Below are 13,034 nucleotides of genomic sequence, written 5' to 3'. Positions count from 1 at the left end.
CCTGTAATACTGCTGCACACCTAAGATATTTATCTCATGAGAACTTGTTTCCTCCTTCAACCTTATGGCTACAGAGGTCAAGCTGTCAACCAAAACATCGTACACAAGAACACCCCAACTATATTTATGAAGGGAACACATGTTTGGGAAAAAAAAGGACCTGGATAACATTTGTGCCGAACACGTGTCTAGGAAAAAAAAAAGGCAAAGTCATAATTACTAGAAAATGAAGTAATAATAAACATGTTTGTACATGAAACTATAACATATTTCAGAGCAGTTTGTGCATACTATTTGACATAAGGACTATATGCCTATATTGGTTGGTCATCATACATAGAATTGTGGACAATCTAAATGCTATATGGTTACCATGGAGATAGTGAACTAATAGGGTGTATTCAATTGTATGCTAATTGCCTAACTAACTTGAGTTAGTTATTGATAACACTTGTAAGATTGAGTCAGGAAAAGATAACAGAAATGGAATTCCTAACCCAGCATCACTGATATTCTAAGCTAGAGATAGAGTATAAATTATTGAATTGGGGATGAACACAAGAACTAGGGTTTACAAATTGATTCAGTTGTGAATCAACTACTGGTTACACAACCAGTGTCAAATTCTAAATCTCTGCTGGAAAATCAGTTTTGGGACACTATGATCCATATATATCTGTGTGTGTGTGTGTGTGTGTGTGTGTGATTTTAACTTTATTACTACACAAACGATAAATAGGCAGTTCAGGGCAAACTATTAAATTCCGAGAAATGGTGAGCCAAGCAAGGAAGAAAGAAAGTAGCAATCCTTATAGCAGTGCAAACCTACAAAGTGGGGGAGCCAACCAAGGATAAGAATAAAATATGCAAAAGACTACTTGGGAAAAACAGAACCTAAAATATGAAAACTGCATTTCTAGACATTATAAGAACATTAACAGAACCATTGTGATATGCACAAATGAACCAGTAAACTATAGCTCATTTTTTCTTTTTGATTTGATGTTAAATCAAGATTCTCAGGTTAAATTTTTGTAGCTGGGAGAGTATATTAAAACAGCAAAAAAGATAAATCTCATCAATAGACCCAATTCTCTTACTATAGCTATATTAACCAATGTAAGTACGAGTGGCACAATAGACCCAATATTTGCTGCTGCCACTCAACAAAATTCTAGCAAACATACAAGTCGCATAAAAAATAAGTGAGGATTAACAAATCTGTTACACACATATCCCTCTAGACATAAGAGAGACTAACACAGAAGAATGAAGCTTGTGATACAATGAAAGCCTTAACTGAATAGGAAACACCAACTGAATAACTGATACGAAGCAACTAGCCTAGGAGAGGATTAACAAATATGTTACATGTAGTTAAAAAGTTTTTAACTAATTCCTAACTAATAAGCTAAGTAATAGCTCTACATTTTCACTGTAACAAGACTTACAATTAAATCAAAGACAAACACTTCATATCTTTCAGTTAACAAAACTTACAATTAAATCAAAGACAAACACTTGTTATCTTTCCAACATCCACCTCCACAATACCAAACTTAATCCCTTTTGCTGCATGTATCATTTGAAGAGCCTGAATGTGTTGGTGATTTTAGTATCATCAATGGATTTTAGTAGTAATGTGATTTATTGTAGGCCGATGCGATTATGCGTTAAGCTCGGAAACAAGTTAGGGTAGTGCGGAGTGCACGCTTGTTGGGCCAACGCATAATTGACCGCGATTAGATTGCGGGGTTCCAAGGGGCGGAGCCCCTGGCTGGGGTCAGCGGGCGGGGTGCGGGGCAGCGCCCCGTTTGAAATTTTTGAAAAGTCATTCTGTTTTATTAACCGAAAAACGGTTTCTGAAACAAACTCCTTATAAGGAGTCATCTGGCCTCAGTTTCATAACACAGAAAAACAAAATCGAAATCTCTCTACATTCCTAGTCTGTTATCATTTGCCTGAAGCAGATTATTCTTGAAGAATTATCCCAACAAGGATTTCGTGAACCCAGGCAAGAATAGGGTCGAAATACTTTGTTCGGAAAGTGTACGAACACGATTCTTTCAAGTTTTCCAAGATTATAATACCCAATTTCTAACAAACGAACAAAGTAACTCTGATAATCATGGCTGGAGGAAGCACTGGAGGAAGCACCGTCAAAGAGATGACTACTAATTTCATGTTGACAGCGTTGAAGGTGGTGTATGTCCTATCTACACCAATTCCAGAACTTCTGGAGGATGACACGGTTGAAAATATAAGGCGCAGATCAAAGTGGGAGAACGATGACTACATATGCAGAGGGCACATTCTTAACGGTATGTCTGATCCCTTATTTGATGTTTATCAAAATGTGGAATCTGCAAAGGAATTGTGGGATTGTCTCGAATTCAAGTACATGGCAGAGGACTCATCTAGTAAAAATTTTCTTGTAACTGATTTCAACAGTTACAAGATGGTTGAATCAAGGTCTGTCATGGAACAATTCAATGAACTCCTCCGAATCCTTGGACAGTTCACACAACACGGATTGAAGATGGATGAAACAATATCTGTCTCAAGTATCATAGACAAGTTGCCTCCTTCGTGGAAGGATTTCAAACACAATTTGAAGCATGGAAAAGACGACTTGTCTTTGATTCAACTTGAAAGTCACTTGCGCATAGAAGAATCTCTAAGGGCGCAGGAGGGTGACAAGGGAAAAGGAAAAGAAGTTGCTGGACCCTCGGTTAATATGATCGAAGAGGGTGATAAGAACGATAACAATAGAAACAAAGGAAAGAAGCGTGCTTTCAAGAAGAACAAAGGCAGTTTCGGTTCTAACAAGAAACCGAAACTAGAATGTTGGAAGTGTGGAAAAACAGGCCACTTCAAGAGGGATTGCCGTTCAGGCAAAAAGCACGACAACGCGAATGCAAGTGGTTCGGGAAAAGGGTCTAAGGACCAATCCCAAAACCAAGATCAGAAATCAATTTGTGATTTGAATAGTTTTATTAAACATTCGGTTTCACTAATTTCTGAAGCATTTTATGTGCAGGATGATGCTATCGCGTGGTGGATTGATTCTGGCGCCACAACACATGTTTGCAAGGATCGTTTCTGGTTCAAGACTTTTGTTCCAGTGGAAGATGGATATGTCCTCTACATGGGAGATCATAACTTTGATCCTGTTGAAGGCAAAGGAAGCGTGGTGTTAGAATTCAGTTCTGGAAAGACTATTACTTTGTTTAATGTTTTATATGTTCCTAAACTACGTAAGAACTTAATTTCTGGTCCTGTATTGAATAAGCTTGGATACAAGCAAGTGTATGAATCCGATAAATATGTTTTATCGAAGTCTGATGTGTTTGTAGGATTTGGATATTATAATAATGGTATGTTCATGATGAATTTGAATGAAGTTCCTAATGATTTTGGTTCTGTATTTATGTCCAATTCGAATGTTAATAAATCATCTTTATGGCATGCTCATCTAGGACATGTACATTATAAAAGAATGCTTGAAATGTCTAAAGATGATTTAATTCCTGTTATTGATGGAAATGTAGAAAAGTGTAAAACTTGCATGTTAACAAAGATCACTAGGCAACCTTTTAAAAGTATAACAAGGAAATCTGTCATACTTGAATTGATACATAGTGATCTATGTGATTTGCATGCTACTCCATCATTAGGGCATAAAAAGTATCTTGTCACTTTCATAGATGATGCATCCAGATTCTGCTATGTTTATTTGTTGCATGCTAAGGACGAAGCCTTAGATAAATTCAGAATTTATAAAACTGAAGTTGAATTGCAATAGAATGAGTTGATTAAAACATTACGTACGGATAGAGGTGGTGAATATTATGATCCTGTATTTTTCCAATCCGTAGGAATCATTCATGAGACTACGACACCTTATACACCTCAACAAAATGGTGTGGCTGAAAGGAAAAATAGAGTTCTTAAAGAAATGGTGAATGCCATGTTATCTTACTCTGGTTTGAGTGAAAGGGTTTTGGGGAGAAGCCATGTTAACGGCTTGCTATTTGTTAAATAGGGTTCCTAATAAAAGGAAAAAGACTACTCCACATGAACTTTGGTATAAGAAACGACCCAATTTAACATTTTTACGTGTTTGGGGTTGCAGGGCCGTGGTTAGACTCCCGGACCCTAAAAGGAAAACTTTGGGTGAAAAGGGTGTAGCTTGCATCTTTGTTGGATATGCTGAGCATTCCAAGGCTTATAGGTTTTATGTTATAGAACCTAATGACTCGATTTCTATTAACACGATTATAGAATCGAGAGATGCCATATTTGATGAGAATTGTTTCTCTTCTATACCTAGACCAAAGCACTCTATACCAAATTCGGATGAATATCTAAAGGATGATCATTCAAATGATGTACCAAGTGAGACATTCGAACCTCGTAAAAGCAAAAGAGCTAGAAAACCTAAATCTTATGGGTCTGATTTTCAATTATATCTAGTTGAAGGATCAAAGGATCAGATTGATAATCAATACTATTATTGTTATAGTATAGAGGAGGATCCAAGAACGTATGATGAAGCTGTGAAATCTCGAGATTCTGCTTTTTGGAAAGAAGCAATTGATGAAGAGATTGGTTCTATCATGAAAAATAATACTTGGGTATTATCTGATTTACCACCAGGTTGCAAACCATTGGGTTGCAAATGGATCTTCAAAAGGAAGATGAAAGTCGATGGTACAATTGATAAGTTTAAAGCTAGATTGGTTATCCAAGGCTTTAGACAAAAGGAAGGAATTGATTACTTTGATACCTATGCTCCAGTTGCTCGTATCACCACTATTAGATTGTTGATTGCTTTAGCGACTATTCACAATCTAGTGATTCATCAAATGGATGTCAAAACTGCATTCCAGAATGGTGATTTGGAAGAAGAAGTGTATATGAAGCAACCTGAAGGATTTGTAATGCCTGGTAATGAGCATAAGGTGTGTAAGCTAGTTAAGTTGTTGTATGGGCTGAAACAAGCTCCGAAGCAGTGGCATCAAAAGTTTGATGAGGTTGTTTTGTCTAGTGGTTTCATTCTGAACCAAGCTGACAAATGTGTATATAGAAAATTTGATACATCTGGTAAAGGAGTTATCATTTGTCTATATGTTGATGACATGTTGATCTTTGGCACCGACCAAAATCAAGTTGATAAGACGAAGAATTTTTTGTCATCAAAGTTCTCCATGAAGGATATGGAAGAAGCGGACGTTATTCTTGGTATTAAGATTAAACGGGAGAATAAGGGGATTGTAATTACGCAATCTCATTACATTGAGAAAATACTCAAGAAGTTTAATCATGAAAGTTGTTCTCCGATTAGTACTCCCATGGATCCGAGTGAAAAACTTATGCCAAATACAGGTAAACCTGTGGATCAGCTCGAATATTCAAGAGCTATAAGTTCTTTGATGTATGCTATGATTAGCACTAGACCGGATATTGCTTATGCGGTTGGAAAGTTGAGCAGATTTACTAGTAATCCTAGTAGACATCATTGGCATGCGATAACTAGGGTATTCAAGTACTTGAAGGGTACTATGAATTATGGAATGTCGTATGTGGGATTTCCTTCGGTGTTAGAGGGTTATTCGGATGCTAGTTGGATAAATAATGTTGAAAATTCATCCTCTACAAGTGGATGGGTGTTTTTGCTTGGGGGAGGTGCCATCTCATGGGCTTCCAAAAAGCAAACATGTATAACTAGTTCTACAATGGAATCTGAGATTGTAGCATTAGCTGCTGCTGGTAAAGAAGCGGAATGGCTAAGAAACTTGGTATATGAGATTCCAATATGGCCTAAACCGATATCACCAATTTCTATCCGTTGTGATAGTGCTGCTACATTGGCTAAAGCTTATAGTCAAATGTACAATGGAAAGTCTAGACACTTGGGTGTTAGACATAGTATGATTAGGGATTTAATCATGAATGGGGTGATATCCATTGAGTTTGTTCGGTCGCAACAAAACTTAGTTGATCACTTGACGAAGGGGTTAGCTAGAGACTTAGTGAAAAAGTCGGTAATTGGGATGGGATTAAAGTCCATCTAAATCTACTAGCTATGGTATACCCAATTCCCTTCTAATACAACGTTAGAAGCAGAATTCAATGTGGAAAGATCATAGTTAGAGATTGGAGCATTTGTATTTATCTTCGCAAGGTATGTGCTCAGACCTGCAAGTGATGGCTAGGTTGAAGTATATCTTCTTAATGGTTCTTTGAAAAATTGCAAATGCAGGTGCAAGATTAAAAGGATCACCTATGTGAGCATGAAGTTTTGCCGCTTCAAGAAGCTTGGACTTGGCTTCCTATATGCTTATTAATGGATAAGGACACATGACTTGTAAAGTGTCAAGTATGAATAGTAGAGTGTTATAGAAACATATGTGTACGATATCTTCAGATATTCAAATGGGTTGACGGGTTCAATCATTATGACACCCCGATTCTCGAGTATTTGGAATGTGTATTTGTACTAAGATGAAAATTCAATCGCAAGACATTTTCATTTATGCATTTGTTTGATTGTTATATCTGTGTGTTATACACTTGTATATATTATTATATATATACTGAATAGATCAAGGATTACACTAAAATGGAGGGGGATTTGTTAGTGATTTTAGTATCATCAATGGATTTTAGTAGTAATGTCATTTATTGTAGGCCGATGCGATTATGCGTTAAGCTCGGAAACGAGTTAGGGTAGTGCGGAGTGCACGCTTGTTGGGCCAACGCATAATTGACCGCGATTAGATTGCGGGGTTCCAAGGGGCGGAGCCCCTGGCTGGGGTCAGCGGGCAGGGTGTGGGGCAGCGCCCCCTTCGAAATTTTTGAAAAGTCATTCTGTTTTATTAACCGAAAAACGGTTTCTGAAACAAACTCCTTATAAGGAGTCATCTGGCCTCAGTTTCATAACACAGAAAAACTAAATCGAAATCTCTCTACATTCCTAGTCTGTTATCATTTGTCTGAAGCAGATTATTCTTGAAGAATTATCCCAACAAGGATTTCGTGAACCCAGGCAAGAATAGGGTCGAAATACTTTGTTCGGAAAGTGTACGAACACGATTCTTTCAAGTTTTCCATGATTAGCATACCCAATTTCTAACAGAATGTCCCAAATGCCCAGGTTTACCTGACACACAACACATGCTAAGATGAATCATGAATGGACAATACCACTTCCCTGATTCATCATATACATAATCGTTTTGCAATGCTTCACCTGGAAAGAAAAGTAGAACTGTGTGAAATAAAAAACTTATCAGTTAAAAATCAGCAACAAAATTTTCTGATGCCAATTTGTTGAGGTAATATATTTACTCGGTGTGAGCGAGGGAGGCGAAAGGGGGAGCGTCCGCTAGAGAGGAAGTGAGCGAGTTAAGTGAGAGAAGTAGCAGAACCCACAACCCACAGCGGAGTAGTCGGCGCCGGCGAGAGAGGGAGAGATGCAGTGGTCGTGCGAGCGAGTTAAGCGAGAGAAGAAGCAGAACCCACATCGGAGTAGTCGGCGCCGACGAGAGGGAGAGATGCAGTGGTCGTGGGGTGGGGTTTCATGGAAGAGAGGGAAAGGAATGAGGAGGAAGGGTATAATGGTAATGATGTAAAAAATAAAAAATACTAAGAGATATAATGGTAAAATGGGAGGAGGGATAAAATAGTAACTTATCTTAACTTATTTACAGCCACTCATTATTTATGGGATTTAGATTTTTTTTTGCTAATTTCTTGTGGTCCTTATTAGGTCGTGCACCAACACCACCTAAGTCACTATCCCACCATAACATTCACCTGTCTCAATGGTTGGTTCATTTGCTATTTCCTTGTATAGTGTCTCAAGTATTGTGTCTCGTGATGTGTTGGATTGTCGTCCAAGTGTGTGGATCATAAGTTTTTGTTTTGTGTTGGTGGATTTCCCGAGATCTCTTATCTTTTATGTTCCTAGTTTTTTTTTTTTTTGGATTGGTGGGGTATTATAAGTAATAATTCATTTATTTCATAAAAAGAAAGTAATAATTCATTTACATATCACTTTTTTTTTTCATCTCATTTTCACATTTTTTAATTTTTATATGTCAATATTTCTTATCTTATCCTCTATGTTGTCAAAGTGGAAGAAAAATGTGTGTAAGCAAAATACTACTTCGGTCTTGTAATCTTTTGGTTGGTTGCGGGGGTGTTGGTTTTTTGGTGGGATGTTATTTTAGGCGCTTTTGAAAAAAAAAATACATGCGTACACGTTTTTTTTGGAAGACCAAATAATTATGCATTACGTATCATTACTCATAAAACTTCAACCCTCTTAATATACAACTTTCCTTCAACTCCCTCATATAGCCTTTACTTCTTTTCTCTCATGCGATATGCATATAATATCCACATCAAGCCACCTACACTACTCTCCCTTTTCAGTCTCCTCTTCCCACGACAGCACTAGAAGCAAATTAAAGGACAACCACTTTAATTAATTGGGTAAAGCTTCTTAATTTCTTTCCGTTTTTGGGTTGATATTGAGCTTCTCCTATGTACATATAGGATCATATATTCATCTGTTATTAGAACCTTGCATGTGATCATTATTAATTATCACTTAAACCATCTTTTTGTTCAGTGGGAATAAATAATATTTGAGTCTTGGATCACAATAGGTGGCAAATTGTGATTTTGACGTTTAACACGAAATGACGAAATCTATCAGGAAAATGTATTTTTAATCGGTGTTAAATTGTTTTGAAAACTTGCATACATGTGAATGTTGAACTTTTGAGTTCCCACATACTCGCGGATTTAAGTGCCACAGACTCGAACCCGGTCAATTTTATCTGTTTAATTTGATTTGTGTTCAGCAACACTTATTAAAATCATTTTTTTACATAATAGATTTTTCAAATAAACTAATCAAAATATTTTTTTTCAAATAATTTGTTTTCAATTTTTTTAAATAATAATATGTTAAAATGTCGATACAAATGAGTGAATTTGTTTCAAATTAAAATAATGATTTTTAGCTTTCTAAAAAGAAGATTTTATAGAGATTTTTATGAAAATTATGATATGATTTGTGTTCATTTACTCTAATAAAAATAACATTTTTATCTTCTCTCATCTATTATAATAAATTTTAATTAAAATAGCTTTTTTAAATAATATGTTTTTAGTTTTTTTGAAATAATAAGTTTTTAAAAAACTGAAACAAACAATTTAACTTTTAAAAAAAATGAATTCTTAATTAAATAAAATGTTTTTTCTCATAAATCTTAGGAAAAAAAACACACTCTAAATGCTTTGATTTTTATTTTATGTTTGCTCCATTTAGTATGTATGACGATTTGCAGGAGGATAAATCAATTGTCCACAACATTAACTATGTAGGAAATCAATTCCGTGAGTAATATTGATGGGTAAACACCCTATTTATACAAATACAATGTTGACTAATAATAAAATCTAAACCCTAATTATAGGCATAATTACATAAGAATAAATACAAGAATATTATATTCTATCACACCCCCGCAGTCGAAGCGGGAGGTTCACCGACGCTGAGACTGGAACGAAAATCATCAAAGAGGACCCGAGGAAGGCCCTTGGTAAATATGTCCGCAATCTGATGACGGGAAGGAACATGAAGGACGCGAGCCTGGCCACGCGCGACCTTTTCCCGAACAAAGTGGATATCCATCTCGATATGTTTGGTACGCTGATGGTGCACTGGATTTCCAGAGAGGTAAATGGCACTAACATTGTCACAGTGAACCAATGTTGCCTGAGAGAGAGGAAAGTGAAGCTCCAGAAGTAAATTGCGGATCCAACAAGATTCGGAGACAACATTAGCAACACCCCGGTATTCAGCTTCAGCACTAGAGCGAGATAGGGTGGGTTGCCGCTTAGATGACCAAGAAATAAGATTGTCACCGAGGAAAACACAGTAGCCAGAAGTAGAGCGTCTGGTGTCAGGACATCCCCCCCAGTCAGCATCCGTATAAGAAACAAGTTTCTCAATAGGGGAGGGATACAAGTGAAGACCGTAAGTCAGAGTGCCACGAACATAGCGTAAAACACGCTTGAGAGCAAGCATATGCTCGGTGTGGGGAGCATGCATGTGCAAGCACACCTGCTGAACAGCATAAGAAATGTCAGGACGAGTGAATGTGAGGTACTGTAAGGCACCAGCAAGACTCCGATACAAAGTGGCATCCTCACAAGGAGTCCCAGAAGAAGAACTGAGCTTCTGCTTGGTGTCAACCGGAGTAGCAGAAGGGTTGCACGACGCCATGCCGGCGCGGGCAATGATTTCATTAGCATAAGTGCTCTGACTGAGGAAAAGGCCACCGGCATGCCGAGTGACAGCGATGCCAAGAAAATAACTCAGAGGGCCCAGATCCTTCATAGCAAATTCAGACGCAAGAAGTGCCATAAAGGATTTGCGGAGATCATGAGAAGAAGCAACGAGGATGATGTCATCTACATATAGCAGAATATAGGCAATGTCAGTACCCCGCCGGAAGATAAAAAGGGAATGATCTGAACTGCTGTGTTGGAAGCCAATAGAGGAAACATAGTCAGCAAACCGCTGATACCAAGCACGAGGCGCCTGTTTCAGACCATAAAGAGACTTCTTCAGACGACAGACATAGTCCGGGTGCTGAGAGTCGCGGAAACCCAATGGCTGATGCATGTAGACAGTCTCATGGAGATCACCATGCAGAAAGGCATTCTGGACATCCAACTGATGAATGGGCCAGGATCTGGAGAGAGCAATGCTGAGAACTGTCCGTATGGTAGCCGGTTTCACCACGGGGCTGAAAGTCTCCTCACAATCCACACCTGCAATCTGAGACCTACCATCACCTACAAGACGAGCCTTATAACGCTCAAACAAACCATTAGACTGCTTTTTATGGCGAAAAATCCACATACAGCGAATAATATTAACATCACAAGGACGGGGAACCAACTCCCACGTATTATTTCTAATAAGTGCATTAAATTCAGACTGCATAGCGGACTTCCAATTGGGATCGGATAAGGCTTGTTTTGGGTTACGAGGCAAGGGTGAGATGGACGGGTCATCAATAGAAACCAAAAGGCTAAAGGGCAGGATTCAAGGACAGGTCGGCAAAGGGGAATCGGGTTTCATCAAAGGTGACATGCCGCGATATTATAATTTTTCTGTTTGACAAATCATAACATTTATAACCTCTGTGATTCAGCGGATACCCCATAAAAACACACGGAGTCGATCGTGGTTGTAATTTGTGAATTGTAGTGGAAGGAAAGAGAGGAAAATATAGACAACCAAAGACACGTAAGTGTGAGTAGGAAGGGTCACGATGATACAACAACTGAGTAGGAGAATCATTCTGAAGAGTCTTGCGAGGCAAAATGTTCAGAAGGTACGTTGCCATTTGAAGGGCATGATGCCAAAAAGAAGGAGGAACAGACGAATGCGCGAGGAGAGTGCGGATCATATTGTTAATGGTGCGTATTTTGCGTTCTGCTTTGCCGTTTTGAGAAGAAGTGTGAGGGCAAGAGAAGCGAAAAATAAGACCATTAGCATTACAATACCGTTGGAAAGAGGCATTGTCATATTCACGTCCATTATCACATTGAAGACATTTGATATTTGCTGAGAATTGAGTTTTAATAAGTGTAGCAAGAGTAGTAAATATTTCATAAACTTGTGATTTCGTACCAATTGGAAACGTCCATAAAAAATCAGTGTGATCATCCAAAAACAAAACATAATAACGATGACCAACATTGCTTAAAATAGGAGACGTCCATAAGTCACTATGCAAAATATCAAATGGCCTCAGAGTAATAGTTTCAGAGGAACTAAAAGGCAACCGAACATGTTTGCCTAAAACACAAGAATCACAAACAGAACTAGAACTCGAAGGTTCACAAAAAATAAGTTTATTATTCCTAAGGTGATTTAAAGCTGAGGAAGCAGGATGACCAAGACAATTGTGCCAGACACCAGAAGCAAGACCAGCAAAAGGGGAGGAACGAGTGACTGGGTAGAGATCGCCAAGGCTATTACATCTCAGTAGAGGCATCCCCGTCTGGAAGTCCGACACCGAGAATCCAAATGGATCAAAAGAAACAGAAACATTATTGTCAGTAGTGAGTTGTCGCATAGAAATTAAGTTTTCAATAATTCGCGGAGTGTGCAAGACATGATTGAGTGCTAAAGGTTTGTGTGGGGTAGGAATAGAAGTGTGTCCCGAACCCCGAATTGAAATGCCCTGACCACTACCAACTATCAGTTTCTGATTTAAATGACTTAAATTAGAATAAGACGTAAGAGTACCGTGAGATGTCGTAGTATGGGATGATGCGCCGGTGTCCATGTACCATGTGGTGTCTGGAGGAGTCAAAGACCTGGTGTGCATGGCAGCAGCGATATCAGTGGGTGCCGGAGAAGCAGTAGTGGTGTAGGCCTGAGGACGCTGACCTAGAATGCTGGGTTGCTGCGGAGGACCCATGGGACGCGACCACTGAGATGTGGGGTAAGGACAAGGAGGCATGCCCCAAGGGGGAGGAGCCCAACCCCAGGGATTCCAGGATGCCTGCGGAGGTGGGCGCCACGGCGGGGGAGATGCAGCAAGGGAACCAGAGGAACCAGATGATCCAGGATAACGGGAGCCACCTTTCTTCTTAGGTTTGCCAGAACTATCGTGATAATTGCAATTTTGCCCTGACCCATAACGATGGTTGGAGTGTCCCTGATCGCTGCGGTAGGTGGGGCGCTGTGGAGAAGAGTCAACAGAGGCATGTGGATGGGAAACAGAGGTGTGCAAAACAGTCTGAGAGGCCGGACCTGACATCTTAGCGAGACCAGATTCCTCTAGAATCAGCATGGAGCGGACCTTGAGGAAAGGAGGTAAAGGTTCGCTCTGACGGATCAGGGTGGCAACACCACGAAAAGACTCAGTGAGACCAGAGACCAACTGGAGAACAAGACGATGGTCACTAACTGGGGCACCAACATTCCTCAA

This window comes from Lotus japonicus, chromosome 3, assembly GCF_012489685.1.
Source record: "Lotus japonicus ecotype B-129 chromosome 3, LjGifu_v1.2".
In the NCBI taxonomy this organism is placed as follows: Eukaryota; Viridiplantae; Streptophyta; class Magnoliopsida; order Fabales; family Fabaceae; genus Lotus; species Lotus japonicus.
This window is presented reverse-complemented; position numbering follows the sequence as displayed.